The sequence below is a fragment of the Artibeus jamaicensis genome, unplaced genomic scaffold (assembly GCF_021234435.1).
Source record: "Artibeus jamaicensis isolate MK-2021 breed Jamaican fruit bat unplaced genomic scaffold, CSHL_Jam_final contig_426, whole genome shotgun sequence".
Taxonomy (NCBI): Eukaryota; Metazoa; Chordata; class Mammalia; order Chiroptera; family Phyllostomidae; genus Artibeus; species Artibeus jamaicensis.
In genome coordinates this window covers 6,414,908-6,435,690 of record NW_026521826.1, presented here as the reverse complement: position 1 = coordinate 6,435,690, position 20,783 = coordinate 6,414,908, and the positions used below count along the sequence as shown (strand labels likewise).

General features: G+C 46.5%; 1 non-coding gene across 1 annotated transcript; it reads left to right on the top strand.

Moving 5' to 3' along the window:
- Positions 1-17,445: 17,445 nt before the first annotated feature.
- Positions 17,446-17,550, top strand: LOC119052977 (U6 spliceosomal RNA). The gene has a single exon (XR_005083217.2). It is a non-coding gene; the product is annotated as a U6 spliceosomal RNA (small nuclear RNA).
- The last annotated feature ends 3,233 nt before the right edge of the window (positions 17,551-20,783 follow it).

The following is a 20,783-nucleotide window of genomic DNA, read 5'->3' as shown; positions in this document are numbered from 1 at the left end:
ACTCACCCCAAAACCCATGCCCTCAACCAAATGGTACACCATTTCCCAGGTATGATGCTGGGTGTGAGATTCTGGAAACAGTCCCTGCTGGAACTCAGGGAGCCCAAGCTCTCCTGACTGCCTAAATCAGGTGCTGTAGAGATTGGCCTGGCTTCTCCACCGCCCTCTGTCCTGGCAGAGGAGCCAGCTAGGGTTTTGAGGGCCTCAGATCCTGGTACTTTGTTCCACAGTCTTCACAATGAGTTCACCCGGAAAGAGAGTGCACACCTGTAACACTTCCACAAAAAGCTCCCCTTCCAGACTGGGCTCCCACACGGGATGCCTTCCACAATGGTTAAAAGAACTCTCGTGTTCCCTCACAGAGCTGCCTCGTCATGGGCCTCTTTCAGGTCTGGGATTTTGAAAAACATCTTCGAGAAGACATAACCACCAGCACCCCTACCCCGAGGTGCCTATTTGTTCCCCACTGGAGAGTGAAGGGCTAGGAGAGAAGTCGTGCCCATCACCAGGAAGTGTTTGCTTTCCCAAGGCAATCCACTGCCACGGAGCTCGGAGGGAGGGGAGGCTGGGACTTGTTGTTCTGGGCCTGGATGTTGATTCTCAAGCGTATATGTCTGGAGCAAACGAGCCTAGGGCAGCCGAAACTAGGGAGACCACATGGGCATCCGAAAGCTGCCACTCAAATGAACACCTTTCCTCAAAGCTTTGATTCCTCCCAAGCCACGCCTGAAAAAGATAATGATGCAACTATCTCATCAGATCCAAGTTTGGGGGAATCATCAAGGTTCTGCTTCCTTCCTCATGTTGGTAAAGAACCAGGATTGAAGAGAAAGAACATTGTAACAGGGGTGAGAACAGCTGCCATTGTTCATGGTTATGATTATTATTTGCATAGAGCCCAACTGCACATTCAGCAGGGTAATAAATGCCCACAACGTCATGGGGAATGGCCCCTGGTCATTCTCAGGGAAGTCAGCTGGCTCTCCTCTGCCAGCATCAGATAATGGCTCAGATGATAAGTTTCAGCTACCCGACTGGAGCCTCTTCCAGTATTTGATCCCAGTTAGGGATCTGATTCCCTCCTCCTGGCAGTTCTCTTTGATGTCTGAGATTCTCCTGAGGATAAGAGGTGACTGCCTGCTCCTGGCCTGAGTCGTTTGGGACTTCTTGTGTCCTTTCAGACTTAACTTCTGTTCTGGGTGCCTCCCCACCGTGCAGCCTATTCCCAGGGTCAACATGGACGTTCATAATACCACTTTTAAAAACAAACTTCAAGAGAAGAATTTCTCTATTTCTGTGCTAAGGATACGAGTCTTTAGACACCCAGTAAGAGCTCATGGTTTTGAGAAGCCGACAGTGAAAATAGTGTTACAATTCTACCTTGTAGAAGCTCTGAGGGTCTTCACTCTCCCCTGCCATTGAATAGAATTTGAGCACTGTGTGGCCGGGGGGTAAACTTAATACCCTATTTCATATTTGATCTCAAATATGTATGAGTCCACCAGCCTGGAAGCCCCCATTTCCCTCCCCGACAGCTGGCTAACCCTCTGAAAAGGAGGCTCAGGGATTTGCTCAGGGAGCTGTGCCTACTGGCCTGCCGTCTCGCTGGTTGAGTCACTGAAAATCCCCAAACTGTCAGGGTAAGTTGGGAACTAGTGTGAGAAGAAAACAGACTTCAGGGAGTGAACATATTCCCTCTCTGTTGACTGGCATTTGAGACCGGCCGGCTGCACAAGCCTGGTTGTGGGTTAGAAAGGGGTTTGTTGCATATTCTCAACTTCTGAGCCAGAAAAACATCCCCTTTCATCAAATTCACACACTCACATAGACACGATCCTATGAGCAATTGGTAGTTTGCCTATGAAAAGAAGTTCGGATCACACAGGGTCTGATTAGCCAAGGCGGGGTAAATTGCAGAAAAGGATGGTCAAACACCAGCACAGAAGCCACCACACAGCCTTGGGCTGTCCTACTCGTGAGAGAACTAGGGTCTCTATCAATTCGGTGACCTGGTTTCTCCCAAGGAGGTAGGTTGCTGCCCTTGGAAAGGTCAGGAAGCTTAGACGGAACATGCCGGACGAAGCCTCAGGCTCCTGCTGCTCTCTTTCCCACTGAGAATGAGGTGGGGGAGCAGGGAGAGAACAAGTTAGACCACGGGGCAAATTCCGACAGGTCTGAATCCAACCCTGAGGATGATAGGATTCTTCTGCCGTAGCTCCTCCTTCCAGAGCCGCATTCTTTCAGGTTCTGAAACTTCTAAATTAGGGACAACTCTGGTGGCCTAGAAAATTCTGGACTAGATTCTCCAAAAAAACATTTACCACTGAGATCTGCTCTCTCCTTCTTTAAAGCCTACAAGCACCTCCATGCTCCTATGCGTCTCTCCCCTGGGGTGGAGAGGCAGCAGCTCCAGACAGTAGCTTCCCTCCCCCTTCTGAGGGAGAGAGAAAGAAAGAGAGGAAGAGAGACAGAGAGACAGAGAGAAGCAGTCCCAGCAGGTGTCCAGGCCTCACCTTTTCTCCTGAGGCAGGAGGCAGATGCAGGTGCCTCCTGCCACTCCCTCTTTTCTTCTAATGGGAGTGGGTGACTAGGAAGGGATCCCAGCCACTCCCTATGACCCTCTAGGGGCTGGTGGCTTAAGGAGGGACCTCTGCTACCAGCTCGCTCTTAGAGCTGGAGCCTGTAATCCCAACCTCACCCTTCTTCACTCCTTTTCCCACCTATCCTACCACCTCCACATAGCTTTTGGGGGGCTCCTCATGTATTCTGCTTCCTACGGGACCTTAGCCTCTGATTCAAGTCTGCCATTACTCACTGGTACTGTCCCAGCCCCGAGCCAGCAGATGGGCTGAAGTAACACCAAAGGAATGCAGGGGCCGCCAGCCTTGGCCTCAGGGGGTTTAAAGTCAGCCCCCGGAGCTCGGAGCTCGCAATGCAGTTCCATAGACTTACGACCCACCCTCAAGCTCTAGCTTTAATAAATTCTCTGAGTCTCTGCTTCTGGATCTTATCTGACCCCTGACATAACAGGACTTGGGGAGATCATACCTCTTCTCTCCCATGTCTGGTACCTCCACTAGAAAGGAGGAAGAAGAGAGGAATTTTTAAGGATATGAAGGGTGAGGCTGGAGAGTGGCAATCAGACCCTTCCTCAGCATTCTCACAGAGAGCTGCAGGCCCAGACTCCCTGTGCACGGCGGTGTCCAAAAGGATAGTGTCAAGAACGTGAATGAAAGGTGGAGGGCCCTTCTAGGACATGGCCACCGTGCATGTACCAGAGCCCCTGCCTCATCAGTGCATGTGGTCAGGGCCACCAGGAAGGAGGAAACCAGACATCCTGATATTAACCCATCACAGGACAGTCTGCCACTCCCAACCCACCCCAGCTCCTCTGGAGACTCCTCTGGTATTGCTTGGCAATACCATAGTTCCCTCATCTGGGAAGAGTCATGACTCCCTGAAGGGGAACTATTCTAAGGACACAGGGAGTTCTGAAAATCTGAACGTCCCACATTCACCTTCCAGAAGGAATCGTGGAGAGAAAAGCTAAAATAGAGGGGGACAGGGTGGCGAGAACTGGTCTAATGTGTTGACAAAAGTGACCTAGCCCAAAAAATTGACCCCAAAGAGGTCTGAGGTTTAAGACTTCTTCTAATTTTTTACCAAGAAAGTTCATTTTGTAATCCAGGGATCAGTGACTTTTTGTGCCTTATCTCCTGACAGCAGGGCCTCCACCTGGCTGACCAGATGCATAAACTGTAGGAAGGAAAGGAAAGACAGAGAAGCAGAAAGGAAGGCAACAAATGGAGACAAAGTGGGGGTGGGGCAGGAAAGACAACAGAGAAAATCAATGGGAAAATAGACGGTGTGCAGGAGATGAGGTGAAAGGTAGACACTGTCCCTTCATTCATTGTCCAGCAGGCCCTTCAAAGGGCCTATGTCTATTCCATTCTGGATGAGGACTAGCACAGACCCTGGTCAACAAGCCTGAACTTGAGCTGAAATTCCAAAGGCCTCAAGCTCCTTTCTGCTGAAAATCCAGTCACTATGTTTGGGTAAAGGGGCCATTTTCCCAGAAGCCATCAGCCAGGATTTGGGGACTATTTCTAAGGACAGTCACTTGTAAGTAAGCCCCTGGCTCCATCCATTCTTCCAAGATCTCTCTGTGAAACAAACAGTGAGAATTCCTATACCATGAATGTACAGTGACCTTGGTCTTTCTTTTCATCTGACGAATCTTTCTCAGCCCAGTATACCTGATAGTCAGTCTTCTGGCAAGTGTTCCACAAGCCGAGCTGAAAACCAGCAAGTGCGCCATTTTACTGACGGGGAAACTGGACACTGAAGAAAGAAGTATCGCTCCTCAGGGATGACGGCACCATAGCAAAGTAGACCCCCGTCTCAGCAGCCTGCGTGTCACCTGGAGTCTCTAGAGCCCAGTGCCTACGGGAGAGGCACCTCAATCTCCCAGTCATTTCTGCAGGGAGAATGGGAAGGTCTAAGGTCGGGTCAATCCAGGCTAAGCTTTTACTGTCCTTCCTAAAACCATCAAACACCATCATCTCCTAAAAATGTCTTTTCTTGCTTCTATACTTCCCATTAAACTCCTTAAAATCAATAAAACTAGAACCAGATAAAACAGAATTCCAAAATTGCTTATGTGACTCCCAAGAGATTCCTAGTCACCCATCCTCACAGCCGAACGTGATTTAAAAAAAAAAGTAAATTGGATTGACGAGGGCCTGCAGAGACCCTTCGGGCTGTGCTCCGATTAGACAGATGAACAAAGGGTGTCGAGTGCTATGTGGCTTTGCCCAAGAACACACGCTATGAATTGACTAAAGTGACATTAGAATCCCAGTCTCCTGATTGTCAGTGAATAAGAAGAAATTAGCGTTGCCATAATTAGAGAATCACCTGTACTAGCCTGTATATTAAAAACTGCTATGAGCACATTGCTTATTATTTTAACCTCACTCACAAACACACATTGAGGTCAGCAATGTCCTCTTTGGGGTAAGAAGACAATGGTTCCAGAGTCTCAAAAGAAAAAAGAGAGAACCATGGCACTGGGTTCATGACAACACAGAAAAATGCAGTGTGCCTGACTTCCTGCACATTCTCCATGACTGTGTTTACACTGAATTCCGTAGTGGCCGCCTTTGAAAGCACTGGGGAGTGGGCAATATAAAGTAATCCTATGGTGAATCCTTTTGATTAGCAAAGCATCTTTTTGCAAAGCAAATAATTCCTCCTGAGGTTCATATATCAGTTTTCCTGAAACTGAAGTGTGTATCTGTACTGGAAGCTAATCCCCCTGTTACTCCAGGCACAGCCCTGATGCCATAAAGGGCGTTAGTTTGGGAGCAGCTTGGGAAGTGTCTGAGGAGAAGTGGATCCAGGAGATGTATCAGGTGGGCTTACTTTTTTCCTAATTTCTCCCATCTCCTTCACCAAAGACTCAACCTTAATGTTCCCAAATAAAGTCTTCAAGGAATTTGCAGACCAGGAAGCTTGTCTTATGGTGAAGAATCAGTGGTATCGAAGGGCGGAATATTCACCATTCCTACAGGAGAACCCAAGAAGTAGGGTCATGGAGAGATGCAGGAAAGAGAAGAAGAAATCAGATATCAATTAAGAGAGTAAACCCATATGAGACTAATAAATATTTTTAAATCTATTATTTGTTGAGGTTTTCTTAATGGAAGCAATAAAAAAATTAAAGAATCCGGAATTGGTTCAGGGGAAGGGGTTGGCTGGTTTCTTCGTCTCCCCCAAAGAAGTGCAACGAGGAACCAGGATGAGCTCACAAGCAGGCTGACACACAGAATCTTTCCTTGTGTGCTCTCCTTATTACAGCGATGCATGCTCGTCGCGGAAAATCTGGAACATAAAGTACAAAAAGTAGGAGTACCCATAACCCACCACGCAGGTAACCACTGTTAATTCAGGGGAGCATTTCTGAGGCTCTTTAATGACAGATCACCTTTACTTTTTGAAACGGTGGAAATGAAGGCTACACAAGGCCAGGACATTTTACTTTCATATCATGGAACCAATGCCATTAAGACTTTGCATTCCATAGAGCAAGATGACAGAAGCTTAGGGACCTGGAAAATAACAACTCCACATCCCCAGGATCCCTGCCCACCCCCTCAACCCACACCCCCCACCCCGCCCTCAAGCAAATGAGCCTGAGCCTGGGGAGATGCTGCCTGGCCCAATCCCCACCTGGCCCAGTCCCCACCTGGCCCAATCCCCACCTGGCCTGTCTGCAACTTGAGACATCTATCCAGGTGAGGGTGGAGCACTCCACTTCCTGACAAATGGGAAAGCATCACCCTGGGGCACTTACTGCTCCTAAATTGAGTTCTTAGTTCAGAGGAAAAAATAAACCGAGAGAGGAATTTTCCACTGCCCCATTAATCATGAGAGCAGCAGCTTGGGAGCAGGAAACAGCGGCAGAAATTCCAGGTCTTGGAGCCCACCCAGCCCACCAGTACTCACCGTTCTCAGGCAGGGTTGCCCAGGCAGGGCATTCACCCTGATGGGTGTTCCTTCTGGGAACACTATGTGAATGCTTTTTACCTCATACGTGATGCGGGTGGCTGGTGGCCTGGTCTCTTTGCACAGCTCCCATGGAAAAATCCAACTTAAAGATTCTTAGAGGGAAGCTCCTGACCACATATCTTCCAATCTTGGGTTCATAGCAGCTTATGTAGCCCCGACAGTCAACTGGACCTAAGCATTTTCTTGCCTCTATGTTTCTCTCTTGAGACAGCTGAGAACAGTGGCTAAGAGGTCACTTCACCACTAACTAGCCATGTAAACTTAGGCAGCTCATTTAACCTCTCTCTACACCTCATTTGTAACACAGTAACAGCATTTCTCCCCAAAACATCGTTGTGCAATGTCAATAAGATAAGGAACGTACAGAATCTATTACCTAAATACTCAGGGAATGCTAGTGATCTCCAGAAATTCATTCACTCCACAATTACTTATCGATAACTGGTGTGTCTCTGAGGACTTTGTCTCTGAGTCTGGCGTGTCTCTGAGGACTGTGTCTTTGCAGCCTTTGAGGAAGTCTTCATCCAATGGGGAGACAACTGTTAAAAATGAAAAGCTATGACATCGCATGATAACTCTGTGAGGTGTATATTGTAATCATCCTTTCATGAACTGTCTCGTGAACCTCTCCCAATAATGCTGCAAGGTAGGTGTGTCCATTTTCAACATGATGAGGCTGTGGTGCACAGGTCACCTAGTTAGTTAGTAGACACTTGTACACTTGAACCCAGGTCTTCTGAGTCCAATCCTTGTGCTCCTGGTCTGCATTCACTGCCCCCTTTCATCCCTCTCTCTTCTAGGGTCTCTCAAAGCTTCAGGTGGACTTCCAAAGGGTAACTCAGAAGACCACCTGCTGCTGAACACAGCTTTAAATCTGAACTTGAGTGCATTCACCCATTCTGCAACCAACTTCACCAGGTTGGTGCAAAATTACCTCCAGATTTCCATCAGTTGTGGCTCATGTTGTTGCTGCCGCTGTTCTTCGTCATTACAGAATTGCCACCCTGAATGTCACTCTGGGACATATGGCCCCAGGACTGTAAACTGCCACCAGGCCATTGATGCTGAAGGCTGCCCTTCAATGCCTGACAGTGGTGATTAAACATTGCCTATTAAAGAAGGCATAAAGAAGCCAGCCATTGTGCATGGATGAGGAGAGTAGAGTACAAACAACGAGCCAGATTTTTCTGTCTCTCAGGGGAGTCACTCATCTTTCATAGAAGAAAAAAAAAATCATTCAATGAGAATCTGGCAGAGTCACCTAAAGGAGGCCCCAGGAAGGGCCGGCGCTAGGAAAGGCAGCCCAGACATAGAGGCCCACCCAGTGTTTTAGCTGCCCACACTCCTACCTCCAACTAAGAAGTAGAAAGCAATTTTATTTCTTCTGAATTCTTATTGTCTGTCCCGCTCATTTGCATTATTTACTGAGGGAATTAGTCTCAAAAAAGACAGCTGGCTTGGCATGCCATGGCATCCAGTCTCACTCTAATATCCCACTCTGGTCCCTAGACTTCTTTCTGAGCTTTGCTGGAGAAAGTCCCTGACTTTGCTGGGGCCTGCCCTGCTGCTCAGCATCATTTAGTCATGTCTTGCTGACTCCCAACCAATTCCCTATGGAATTTTCAAGGGATCCCAAAAGGAATCCCTTGGGAATTTACAACCTGCCAGGCCCTCCTGCCCTCCTGCAGACAGCCAGGTCTCCTGCCTGGTGGAAAACATGGTCCATGTCATGACATCTGTCCAGTCCCTGCCATCAGCCTCAAACACGTGGAGGTGTGACATCTGTGTCATGACACCCTTATCTCTCTCCCACTTCTGAATCTTTTTGCATCTCCTCTTCTCTTTTTTCAGAAGACTGATTTGACCTCCTTTTTCTAAAGCCTTTGCTCCTGATCCCATTCTCTCCCTATAGGTTTCTCTCCATTTGGCTTCATGTGTCTTCCATATTGAATCTTGGTAAGAACACTCAATGCGAGATCTACCCTCTTAACAAATTTTTAAGTGGACAGCACATTGCTGTTGACTACAGGTATGATGTTGCACAGCATACCTCTACAGCTGATCCATCTGACTCTTTATGCTGGTTGGCAGTAACTACCCATTTCCCTAACGTCCCCCAGCCCCTGGCAACCACCATTTTGCTCTCTAATTTTATGAACTGAACTATTTTAGATATCATATAAGTGGAATTATGCCACTTCTGTCCTTCTGTAATGGCTTATTTCACTTAGTGTAATATCCACCAGGCTCATCCATGTTGCCATATATTGTAGTTCTTTTCCTTTTTAAGGTTGACTGGCATTTCACTGCATGTATAGACCACATTTTGCTTATCCATTCATCTGTCAATGTAGCACAACTTTGCTGTCGTGAATAAGGCTGCAATGAACAGAGGAGTGATAATAGCTTCTCAAGATCCTAACTTCAGTTATTAAGGATAAACAGCCAGAAGTGGGTCAAATGATATTGCTGGATCAGATGGTAGTTCTATTTTTAATTTTTTGATACACAAAGGTTTCAATTTCTCACATACTTACCAACACTGGTTATTTTTAGTATCAGTTCGGGAGATATTAAACTTATTGATGGTTGGGCCTTTCTAATAATATTACCAGTAGTCACCATCTGTTGAATATCTACTCTATGCCGTGCACTTTACTAAATGTTCTACCTGTGTTATCTTATCTAATCACCATAGAAACCTTCATTTTACAGATGAGAAACTACATTTTCTACAATCTAAAAATGTGTGAGTCAGTGATTCTGTCCCCAGGAGCTCTACTTAAGCTCTGGGAGATGGGAGGATTAACTGGGACTTAGCCTTGTTGCCTAATTTGAAGAATATCTGCATTTATGCAGCCACTAATTCTCTTTATAAAGAGCCACTCATATGGAATTTGCCACTGCTATAATCAGCTCCAGCCACGAGTCAGTAGGCTACCAGAGACAGGAGAAGCAGTCAAACCTGTTTGTCTTAATGTGTCTGAATCATTTCTTTTCAGCTTTGAAGTTTTATGAGCCTTTCATACTATTGGATCACCACGGAAGGTATAGCCTTCTGTCTGAGACATAGTGGGCACTTAATACTGTCATTGAAAAATTTGTTCCCTCTTTAGGATATAATTGAATTATTGTGTGCCCATAGCCATAACATGTAACCAGATAACTTTGCCTGGCTCACATGGAAACACATCTTCCAAAAGTGCCAAAGAGAAAAAAAATGTGCTTCCTTGACCCTCTAGAGTTCTAAGACTCTTTCAGATTTGGGAAGAATCAGAAACCTAAGTCCTATATGATGGCTGATCGCAGTCCTTGCCTTGAATGCTTTAGAAAACTGGTTTAGATAAGAGTTCAGAGGGTTGACTGACCTTTAAATGAAGTCCCAAGGACTCTGTGCAGCCTGTCTGCACTCCACAAGAAGCACAAGCCCAGCAACCACACACAGAGCCAAAGTCTGTCCACAGAGAGGACAGCACACTCCCCGAGCTGGTGTCCCCATGGCGGATCAGGGCCTTTGAGTTCTGGTTAGTTTGGTCCTCCTTCCACACGTGAGATAATCAGAGTGGGCCTCGCTCACCTTTTCCCTCAGTGAATTTTGCCCTCCATGAAGAGAAGGCAACTCTGAGAAATACAACTTTCCTACCCAAATATTAAGTTTCTAATATCTGTTCTTATGGAAGGGGATAACTACACAAGCATTTCAAGATAATGAATAAACCTAAACTAATAAAGACATGTTAACACTTGCACACCCATGGAGAAATGTGTAGACACATACACCTTCAGATACAAACATCTTTTTTGTAACCACCCACAATGTGACTAGAATCAGATCCTAACATTGGAGGCCAGTGTCTCCGTAGTGTTATATTTTATTAACTTTTCCTTTTTCTGAGGACCCCCCGAATATGTGTGGGACTGACGCCCACACTGCCGGGGTTTTGCTCTGGACAGCAGGAGTGTTTCACACAGTGTGACAAATGACATGTTGACTGTAACGCGTTTCATTGTTATCCAACTACTTGGCCGCCATCTTGGCTACACTAACAATGCTTGGGGGGAACCACACGGGCCCCAGTGGGGCTGACGACACTTCCCGATTGATACGCCCTTCACCAAAGGGCCCATACACTGTAATTACCATAATATTTGATGGTCTTCAAGTCAGGAAATGCTAGTACAAGGAAAGTAAGCCCCTTGCCTGTTATCAGGTAGCAAGAGGAAGTTAAGATAAAAGCTGAGAATCTCTAGCATTCTGGATATTTTTCATCACTCTTGGTCATAAACCTAGTGATTCCAAGAGGTAGAAAAAAATCAAATCTAAGCCCTTGGAAAATACCCATTTCTCATACTGGTGACTTTGATCCTTGCTTTTTATAACACTGTCAGAGAAAAGTACATATTAATACCTGAGTTGTACTTACCAGTGCTTTACCAGTCCTTAGAATTCTAGGAATTTTTTAAATGAAACTTCAGACAGGCATTTAGAAATTTGACATTCTTGGCCAATTCCTAGTGAGTTACCACCTGCACATTCCTGCTCAGTGCCTTTGTACAGCAGATTCTTTCACTGAACTGTCTTTTAAAGTTTAGTAGCCACCTCTTGAAAGGCAGGTCATTTTAATTTCCATTTGTTTTGGGTTCGTCGCAAACGCTTTGATTTTCCCACCAGCCCTGGACGGGTACCATTCATACTGTGCCAGCATGGAGCTGCCCAGGCCCACAACAGGGAATGCTGTGGTTTCAGGGGTGCCCTGGGTTTAAGAGAAAGGCACGAGAATGAACTGTAACACCCAGCTTTACCTTGGGGGTCACAGACGGTAGTAACTAGTCACCTTTCGCAACCCTTACAAAGTATAACGGTCGGCCTCCCTGAGATGCCAGACCAGCTCCATTTAAGGCTTCCTATACATAAGTCTGTGGCCTTAAACCTGCCTAGAAACAGAAATGCACTGGACCAGTCTTCCCTGGAGCTCCCTCCCAATTCTGCTGCTTTCTCAAGTTTCCTTCCAGCATCTCACTCATTCCTCCTCCATGATTCCATCCTCTTTGTGCACTCCAGAAGACTCTCCCAATCTGGGATGTTTATCCTGAATAAATTATTTGGGGTCATTTTCCAAAGCACTTGGGATCACTTAGCATCTCACCCACCTACTGAGTGAGTGGGTCTTCCCACCTTTGCCCAGAAATGCTTTCTCAAGTCCAGTGTTCAAGGACCACTGGAGGGCATGGCAGACATGGAAAAAGGTAAATATATCTTCTTAGCCCTCCTGCTCTCCCTACCCAATGATCCTTGACCATCTAGGTACCTCTCCTTATGACCCTGCCATTAACTAATCCTTGCCAGGTAATCCATTAGCAACTAAATTTTGGAAAGACTTTGAGGGATGATAATAACTCCTCGACATCATGAGATAAACTAGTGACTGACATAGTTCTCAGGACATTATATATACTATTCACTCAATCCCTACAATGACTAAATGCATAGAATACCACCTAATTGCAAATAAAGAAACTGACATTACTTACTATTAAGTGACAGAGCCAGAATTTGCATCCAGTCCATCTGGCTCCAGAATCTGTGCTCTTTACCACTACGCTACAGTCACAGAGGTGAAGGGATAGATGGCTGTGTGCTGCAGGGCTGACCCTGACCTTGGCAGCCCAGTTTGAGGTCGAAGAATATATCTGGGCCCCCTTATTCTTCTCTCTTCTCAGATGCTCCATCTGATGTTTGGCTCTGGAGAGTGTGTCCCTCTGCAGTCCCCCTTCTGCCCCAAACTCATGGGGAATACAGAGAAGCACACCTGACACACCATGTTGGGAAAGATTGCCACACATGCTGGGTCCTCCCCTCACCTTCGTTCCTTCTTCCACAGCAACCACATCAGTGTTCTGAGTCCTTGGGACTCCATTTCAATCACTAACCTAACCTGCCTCTTGGCCAAGCCCAGCGAGACTGGGGATAGAAACCAAATATACCCACAGGTGAAGAACATAGAACCTTAAGTCAAGTACAGGCTTCCAAGACTCTGTCCTCATAGTATTTCTGCTCAACCCCAAAGGAGTGGGAACCATGTGAAAGCCACCATCTCCTGCCCTCTTCGTACCACCTCCCAACAGAGAAGGCAAGACTGGGCCCAAATGTGACAGGAAGTCAGCAACAGGGAGACCTGACAATTTCAGGAAGTCTGAAATTCCATCCTGGGTGCTTACCAGTTCCATTCAGTACATGACTTTGGAATGCCTTTCAGGTCCTTGGACTAAGGCAACAAAGATTGTATCTCTACCAAGCCAAGGGACACCATTTTTTAAAAAATTCCTGCTTCCTTTTCTGGACTCATACTTAGTTCTGACTAGGCAAGCTATATTAATTAGCATTAGCCAGCCACCCTCAGATCTGGGATGAAAGGCAAGAGGCCATGTGTAGTGTGCCCCTATTAATATTATTATTATTGTAATTATATTTTATGGCAGTTTCCCTAGCCTCTACTGCTCAACACTGGCTAATTTCTCCATTATAAAAAGTGGGCTCTTTTATTGGACTGTGTGTTTTGCGTTGGGTTTGGTTGAGTTTTACCAGCTAAGACATAATTAAGGACAGCAAGTGTCCAAGTGGTACCGTTATATACTCCAGTGTGTGGGAAAGCAAGCAATTGGAAAGAAAATGACCACTCTTTGCAGGCGTCCCGTAGGCAACCACATCCTCCCTCAGTCTTGGAACGGGATGTTAAGGCCGAATCTTCCACAGTGCAGATTCGCTGGGCTCCGCAGATTGCCAGTGACCACCAAGCAATCCGTCTTAACATAAACTGCCTCTGCCAGGCACGTTCCCTGAAAAACCCTGGCCCTGAGCACTCTGAGTGTTCACTCCAGTTTCGACTGCTGCCTGCTGTGATGTGTGGGCCAAGTAACCGCCTTGGGAGAAAAGGTCAAATGGACAGAAGGCTGCCTTATTAGGGAGAAACTGTGAGATAATGGCTCAACCTAAATGGCCAGTGGAAAGCATTCTCAGGGAAACAATCCAAGAGCCTGAGGACATAGGCCCGCGGCGTGCTTCCTTCAGCTCCTGATTTAGCTTGAGAATGGGTGGAGAGCAGAACTTACAACACAGCTCTGGAGTCTGACAAGCTGTGAGTTTACCACTTACCTTAGCTTCCCTAAGTAAGCCTCTTCATCCTCTGATGGAAAACACGGATGGTAAATACTAACACTCACGTGCTAGGCCTGTTGTGGTGATTAAGTTTGTCAACACCTATAAAGCGCACAGTAAGTGCTCAGTATTCAGGGTGGCCACCAAGTCTAGATCATAGAAAACTACATCAATGGTTTATTGATATTTTTAAAAATAGTTTATTTATTTATTTTTAGAGAGCGGGGACAGGAAGGAGAAAGAGTGGGAAAGAAACGTCAATGTGTGGTTGCCTCTCATGTGTCCACTACTGGGGACCTGGCCTGAAACCCAGGCATGTGCCCTGACTGGGAATCGAACCAGTGACCCTTTGCTTCACAGGCCCGTGCTCAATCCACTGAGCTACACCAGCCAGGGCTATTGATATTATTTTTTTACATGATAGAAAAATTGCTGTATCTCCAGACCTGGTGGCCACCTTTTACATTAGCTGATATTATAATTGAACGAAGTGCTCTGTGCTCCATGTTGAAAGACATGGAAAGGCCTCTTTGCCCCAAATTAATGTATCATCCCAGGTGCCTAGAATTCCCATGGGTGTTTAAGTTTTAAGGTATTACAGGCTTCTTTTACATGCAGAGCTCAATAAAGACGCCTACCCTTCCCCATCAACCCCCAGACAAATAAGCCATTCTTTCAATGGAAGATGGGTTTATCTCTCCGAGCTTGGCAGTCCATCCTGACAGGGACACTCCCTTGTAAGCCCTGATGGGCTTTCTGTGGAGTGGCCCAGACGCTCCATTATCACTGGGAACCAGTCTCAAACATGGAAAATGATAACCCTCCCCTCCCTTCACGTAGCCTAAAATAAGCTGTGCAGCATTGAGTATTCCATTTTCTTTTACTACTTAAGCCTCTTTAAACAACCTCTTAGAGATGCCAACGTGTGAGTTCAGCAAGGCCTTGCCTACACAGGAACTTTCAGCAGGGTGGTATCCACCAGGAAGCTGAAGCCATGTTAATTATCAGGCCAAAAGGTTGGGCTGAGGGGGGCACGGGGTTTCTGTAGGAGACATTCCATATTTCATGTGGACGAGCTTGATCCTTTAAGCTCTGAAAACACCCAGAGGGCAAACTGTCAGCACTATGCACAAGAATTTTGCCCTGAACAAAATGACCTTTGAGTTCTTAACTGGTTTCATATTCTTCAGGCCTCCGTGTACATACACCTCTACGGTCACTCTCTAACATCTTAAATGCATTTATTTGCTGGTAGGGTTGGCCCTCTCTGGCCAACAGCCACTGATTAACATCTCATCTGAAAACCTTGTAGAAACGTAATCCTTAACAACATGGGGAAGTTCCAAGCAAGCCAACACATTGTATTGATTTGCAGACTTCAGCCCACTGCGAGCATCCTCCTCGCTCCATCACTGTGGTCTTCAGTGAAAACCCACTGAGGCTCTAGAATCAAGCTGGGCATCTTTCTTGCCATATCGTCACAGACGCGGAGTTCAGAGGCTGATGGGTGCAGAGCACGGTGCTGAAACAGGGAATAAAATATCCGTGGACAGTAATGGGACCTTTTTTAAGCTTTGAAATCAAGGCGAGATCTTCCACTCAGGACGTCTTTATCTAGAGAGCAAACATCTTTTTCTCAGCAGTAAGCCAAAGCAGCATTTCTCTTAAGTTGAAGACTTAGACTATGGGCTTTTTCTACCTTTTTACTGCTGATGTTGGGAACAGATACACCAGCCCTCCACAGTCTAGGACAGGCCCTTGGGGACAGACAGGCCTCTCTGTGTCTTTGGGTGACTCAGATATGTTCCCTAGAGCTTCAGTTTCCCAGGTCGTGACAGAGAGGAAACACAGGCCAGCGGGGCACCTTAGAGGACCGTGGGGATGGAAAAAGTGGATCGATACATAACTCTTTCTTTCCTCCTCTCCTTTCACCTTTGCCCAGCCAGCTGGCTACGAGGGCAGACATTCCGCCAGCTCTTCTATCTGTGGTAATGGAAAGCAGAGACACCTAATCCCCAAACTTCATCTTAGACTCGCTGTAGTTGGAAACCTCTACCTGCATCGGAGCTGCTGGCGATTAGCAGAGCGGGTGGGCCTGCGTACACGGTCCCGCCTTCCCTTCAAACAGATGTGCTAAGAGGTGGAGAAGGGGGCTGGATCTGAAATCTACGAGGAAAAGTTGCACACAGGGCCTGTCTAATCCACGGACTGGATATTCGGCCTCCGATGGAATCAGGGGTCGGCTGGGGGTGTGGTATGCCGGATGCAGCAGCAGCACAGTGAATTCAGCTCCAAGTTGCGCCCCTTCGTGCCACCACCAATCCCATTTAGGGAGGCCCAGTGGCAGCTCCAGGCCCCTGATCCAATTAGGAAGGCATGGCCCTCCTGTCATCTCTGTTATAAACATAGGATTGAGCATGAGAACCTGCTTAACCAGTGAGCCAGACCCGCATTTACAATCTAATTGTTGCCAGGTACATCATGTTACCCAAAGAGATTGTAAGCCTCTTCCAGGGACGCGTACTTATTTGCTATAATTTGCTGGGAGCTGAGAGAAGACCAGTCCCCACCTACATGTTTCCTGCTACTTACCTACTAGAAACTCTGAAATTTCATTCTATCAAACTTTTATGCACGTGAAATGCTATCGTGGAAAATGCTCTCACTTCACACAATTCAGAAGCGCAGAATAACAGGCGTCTTTGTCATTTTATTACATATCACCATTACAGAAAGACCCCAGTAGCAAGAAGACAAAGGAAGAGAGCTTCCTCTCTGCACATCTCAACCATGGGTCTCAATAAACGCGTTGTAAGATGAACAAGATCACACTCCCACTTCGCCCTGGGGTCCAAGGGCCCCAAGTTGCCCTGTGAGATTAGGAGTCATGTTTAAAACTGCTCTGGGTTTGAGAAAGGAGTTTCTGCATCTCCTTATTTCTTTACCCAGCACCTTGGTATCAGAGGAGAGCTGCACAGACTGTGAGGCCGACTTCAGTTGATTTAATGTCACATGCAAATAAGGACAAGATCACAGGCCCGTCTCCAGCTGGGGCTCGTGAACTTTGTGGAGTAGAAAAACTCCCCAGCTTTCCGTCACACACCTCACCCCAGAGAGGGAAGGAAGGGGATCCTTTCCTTTACTCTTATCTCTAAATCGTATCTTTCTCTGGGGGAAGGATGATGACTATTTTTTGACCAAAGAGGAGACAGAGATGTGAGGATGGAAAGAAGAGACTTCACCGAGTCCAAGTCCTAGCAAATCCAGCCACCAGTGTGTGACTTTGGGCAAGTCCCTTGCCTTCTCTACCCCATAATTTTCTTATCCATAAAACGAGAATAATAAACTTCCCGTTTGACTGGGCTTTTCAGGGAATCGAGTGAGAAAATCAATTTGCCCTCCACACAGGACACGCTCAACAGGAAGCTTAACTGTCCTTCCTCAGTGGTCTCATAGGTTGGGAGCTTTGTTTGGTAGCCTATGTGTATCGTGCGACAGCTCCTAACCCATTTCTTTCAGTCTGATTCCTCTCATTGTCCAGCCTAAATGAGCCCCAAGGGTCAAGATGAACAGATGACCTGTCCCCCAGCCCTTCTAGGAGGCCCCCAGCAGTTGTTAGGAGTCCTGTACTTTCCAGAAGAGTGAATCGGATCACTTGACTGCTAAGAAATGTGGAATTCTCTGCAGAAGGCCCAGCTTGCTGAAAGGCACCCAGGCAGGCTCACGTCAGCCGCACACGCACTAAAACTGGAACGATACAGGGAGATGACCATAGCCCCGTGTGCAAGGATGACACACAAATCTGTGAAGTGTTCCAAATTTCTGTCAAAAAATGACAACACCAAAGCAAAAAAAGTTAAAGGCACCTCAAGCGGCTCTGCCCAAGCAAGGGAGCCCTGAAGATGCTCAAAGTGAAGAACAGGATGGCTTCGTGCACCGAGTGTCAGTTTATAAAACACAGACCTGCTCAGGGCCTCCCACGGGAATGGGGGCCCCCAGCAGAGGAGAACTTAGAAGAGAATTTCGGACTTAGTATCATTGGGGCATCAGGGGAGGGGTAGCCCGGGCAGCTTCAGTGTGGACCCCGAAGTTTCCGTGGGTGGGGCTGTAGCTAAATCAAGCTGCGTGTTGGCAGCTGCCTGGTGTCTGTGCTCATGCAGAAGAGCCAGCCAGCCCCGCACGGGGGTGAGAGGCAGTCCCAACAACGGAGGTGAGCTTCCCGCCTCTTCAAGAAGGAGAGGGCGACCGCCTTTTACAAGACCCCCTTTGACATTTTATTTAATGGCCTCCTCTAGCTCAGGAAAAAGAGTCTAAATGACCGCCCAAAAGCAAACGCTCCACCAAGCACCACCCCTCCAAGCCCTCCCTCCAGGGCCGTCGGATTCAGGAGGCATTCCCGATCAGCCCTTTGGAAAGCCAGACTGCACATGGTCAAGTCAACGACAAGGGAAAAAATGCTCAGTTTCTTCTGCTTCTTAAAAAAAATTTTTTTTTAGTGTGTGAGGGGGTTACTTTACAAGTTTGGTCAATAAGTATTACCCAATTTTATTATTAAAAAAAAAAAACCTTTCATTTCCTAGCAGTTTGTTATGCCCTCCGGCCAAATAAATAAAAAATCCCCCGCTGGTGGATTTCTTGGTCGCTGATATACCTGGCAGTATAGGGCATCATGCAGACATCAACCAATCTATCGGCAGTGGGACCCGCTTCAGACGGATTCACCCCGTTAGAACGCAGTTCTGGAGGCAGACTGCCTTGCCTGTCTGCACACTACCTGCCTAAATTGCTCAAGCTAGGCCCCAAATGGCTTCCTTAGAAGACAAACTCTTCTCCAGATGTTTGCACATCCTTGGGCTTTTGCTGGGACCACAGAGCAGAGCAGTGCTTTATAATAATGCATGCCTGTTGTTCAGCGGGGGCAGACTGGGGAGGGCAGGCCAGGGACGGCCAGGGGGAGTGGGCCTGCTCTCCAAATCCCCACTCCAATGCCAGCCTGCCAGACTGTGCACACAGACATGACAGGGGATTGTAAAAACGCACCCTAAACAATGTGGCTAATGTACCGAGATCCCCTGCAAAGAAGCTCAAGGGCAAGTGAGGAAAGGCCTGGATGTAGCCAAGTCCACATGGAGTACCCTAAAAGGAGCAGCTTTGGGGAAGAAGCTTAATCTGCTTCCTCCGTCAATCCCCTTCTCCAGAGAGAACCAGGGAGGGGCTCACAAGGAAAAAGACAGCCGGTTCTGGCTTTCCCTTCCACTAGCCTGTTAGCCATTCAGGCAGAATTTCTTTACACAATGGAGAGTGAAATGTGAACCACGCTGCCAACATCAGCAGGACAAGCAGGTCTTCTATGTTCTGCTCAAGAGGGGCCTGGACACATCTCAGAAAGAGCAGGGAACCCAAAGCCTGGGTGGACAATCACAAAATGCAAGTGAATTTGTGTTTTACAGAGGGGAGTGGGAGCACCCGGCCCTTTCCGGAATCGTAAGAACTACCATCACTCTGGGTTTTTTAAATACGCAGGTCAAAATTCTGACAGGGGTGTGAGGATGCCTTTTCTAATAAAGAATGTTCTAAAACAGTTGATGATAATAATAGTAATCATAATTTAATAGCATTGTGGTACTTCTCACATGGGTCTTGAGGTCGCATCTAATTATACAGATAAAGAGCTGACTCCCAGAGAAATCAAACAAATGGTGTCAGATCATTCTGTTCACTAGCGGCACAGCCAGGACCCAAAGCCCAGTTCCAGACTACTGGGACCATCATCATCATCATCATCTTCAAAAGAACAATGAGTATCTCTGAATTCGGGGGTTTTCCCTTTCCTGGACCCTTTGCAAAAGGTGGGGACAAGTTTACCCTGAGGGTGTATTCACACCATTTGAGCTAGAGGGAAAAACCAAAGATGGAAATGTTTTGCAGAAGTTTGTTTCATTTGAAAGCATGGGAGTTGGTGCATTGCTCAGCTATTTTGAAGAGGAGTGAAAATGTGAGTTCTGTGGATAAACCTGCAATATAAGGTGCCACCATTCTAAAGTTTTCTTTTGGCCTTTTGTTTCTTCCTTTTTAATTAAAAAAAATCTACATCTCTCCTTAGCTTGGAAATTGAAGAGAATTTATCGACAAAAGGGGTCAATAATGATGGCAGAAACGGTTCTAGACTCAGGCCTGGATTTGGGGTTGAGGACAGGGAGATGGAACAAAAGAGAACCAGGGGCAATAATGCTTCCGAGGCTTTGAAATGTAAATGAGACAACTCACTTGGGAGGGGGGTATCGGAGGCCGGGAGTGGATGGCATTTGAGTTCGGGTGTCTTAATTTTGTGAACAGGTGTTGAACCAAACTCCGGTCAGACATGCAGTATCTGGGGAGAGTCTGCTCCCGTCCCAGAGTCCCAGATTCAGAACATACTAAAATGAAGTCCTGTGATGAGGAGTCAGCTTTTTAAATAATTGTTAAAACCCAGAAAAGGTTCAGAAAACAGACACTCTCTCAGAAGACAAGCTCTGGGTGTCTCCACTTCTGTCGCTGGCTGTCTGCCTGGCGACCGACCCAGAGGCCCAACTGGGAACCTCACCACAGCACAGGCACTTTTTTTTTTAAGGGGAATAACATATAAATGTCACAAAGTAAGAATGAGACACTGCAGTCTTGGTTTCTTTATTTCCTGAACTGCTTAAAGGACAAAAAGTGGTTTTAAATGGACTTCAACCTAGACACTGGCTAGGGACTTGTGGAACACATAGAGTGCTTAAATTCAGACTTCTTCACGAAGTTTCACTGCTAGACATATAAGTTGTTCACAAATGGCAATGCAGTTCAGTAACTATATAGTATATTTTTTCTATTATGTTTTTTTTTTATGTTTTAGAGAAATCATCCGAATTTGTACACGTATTTGTCAGGTAATCTATGGATGAGCTAATGCAACTATTTCAAAAGGGAGGCAAGACATTGAAAATTGATTAGGGGTAAAATTTACTAAAAATATTTAAACAATATTTTAGATCTACAAGCTCATTCTGTTTTTCTAGGTGAAACCCTCTCTAGA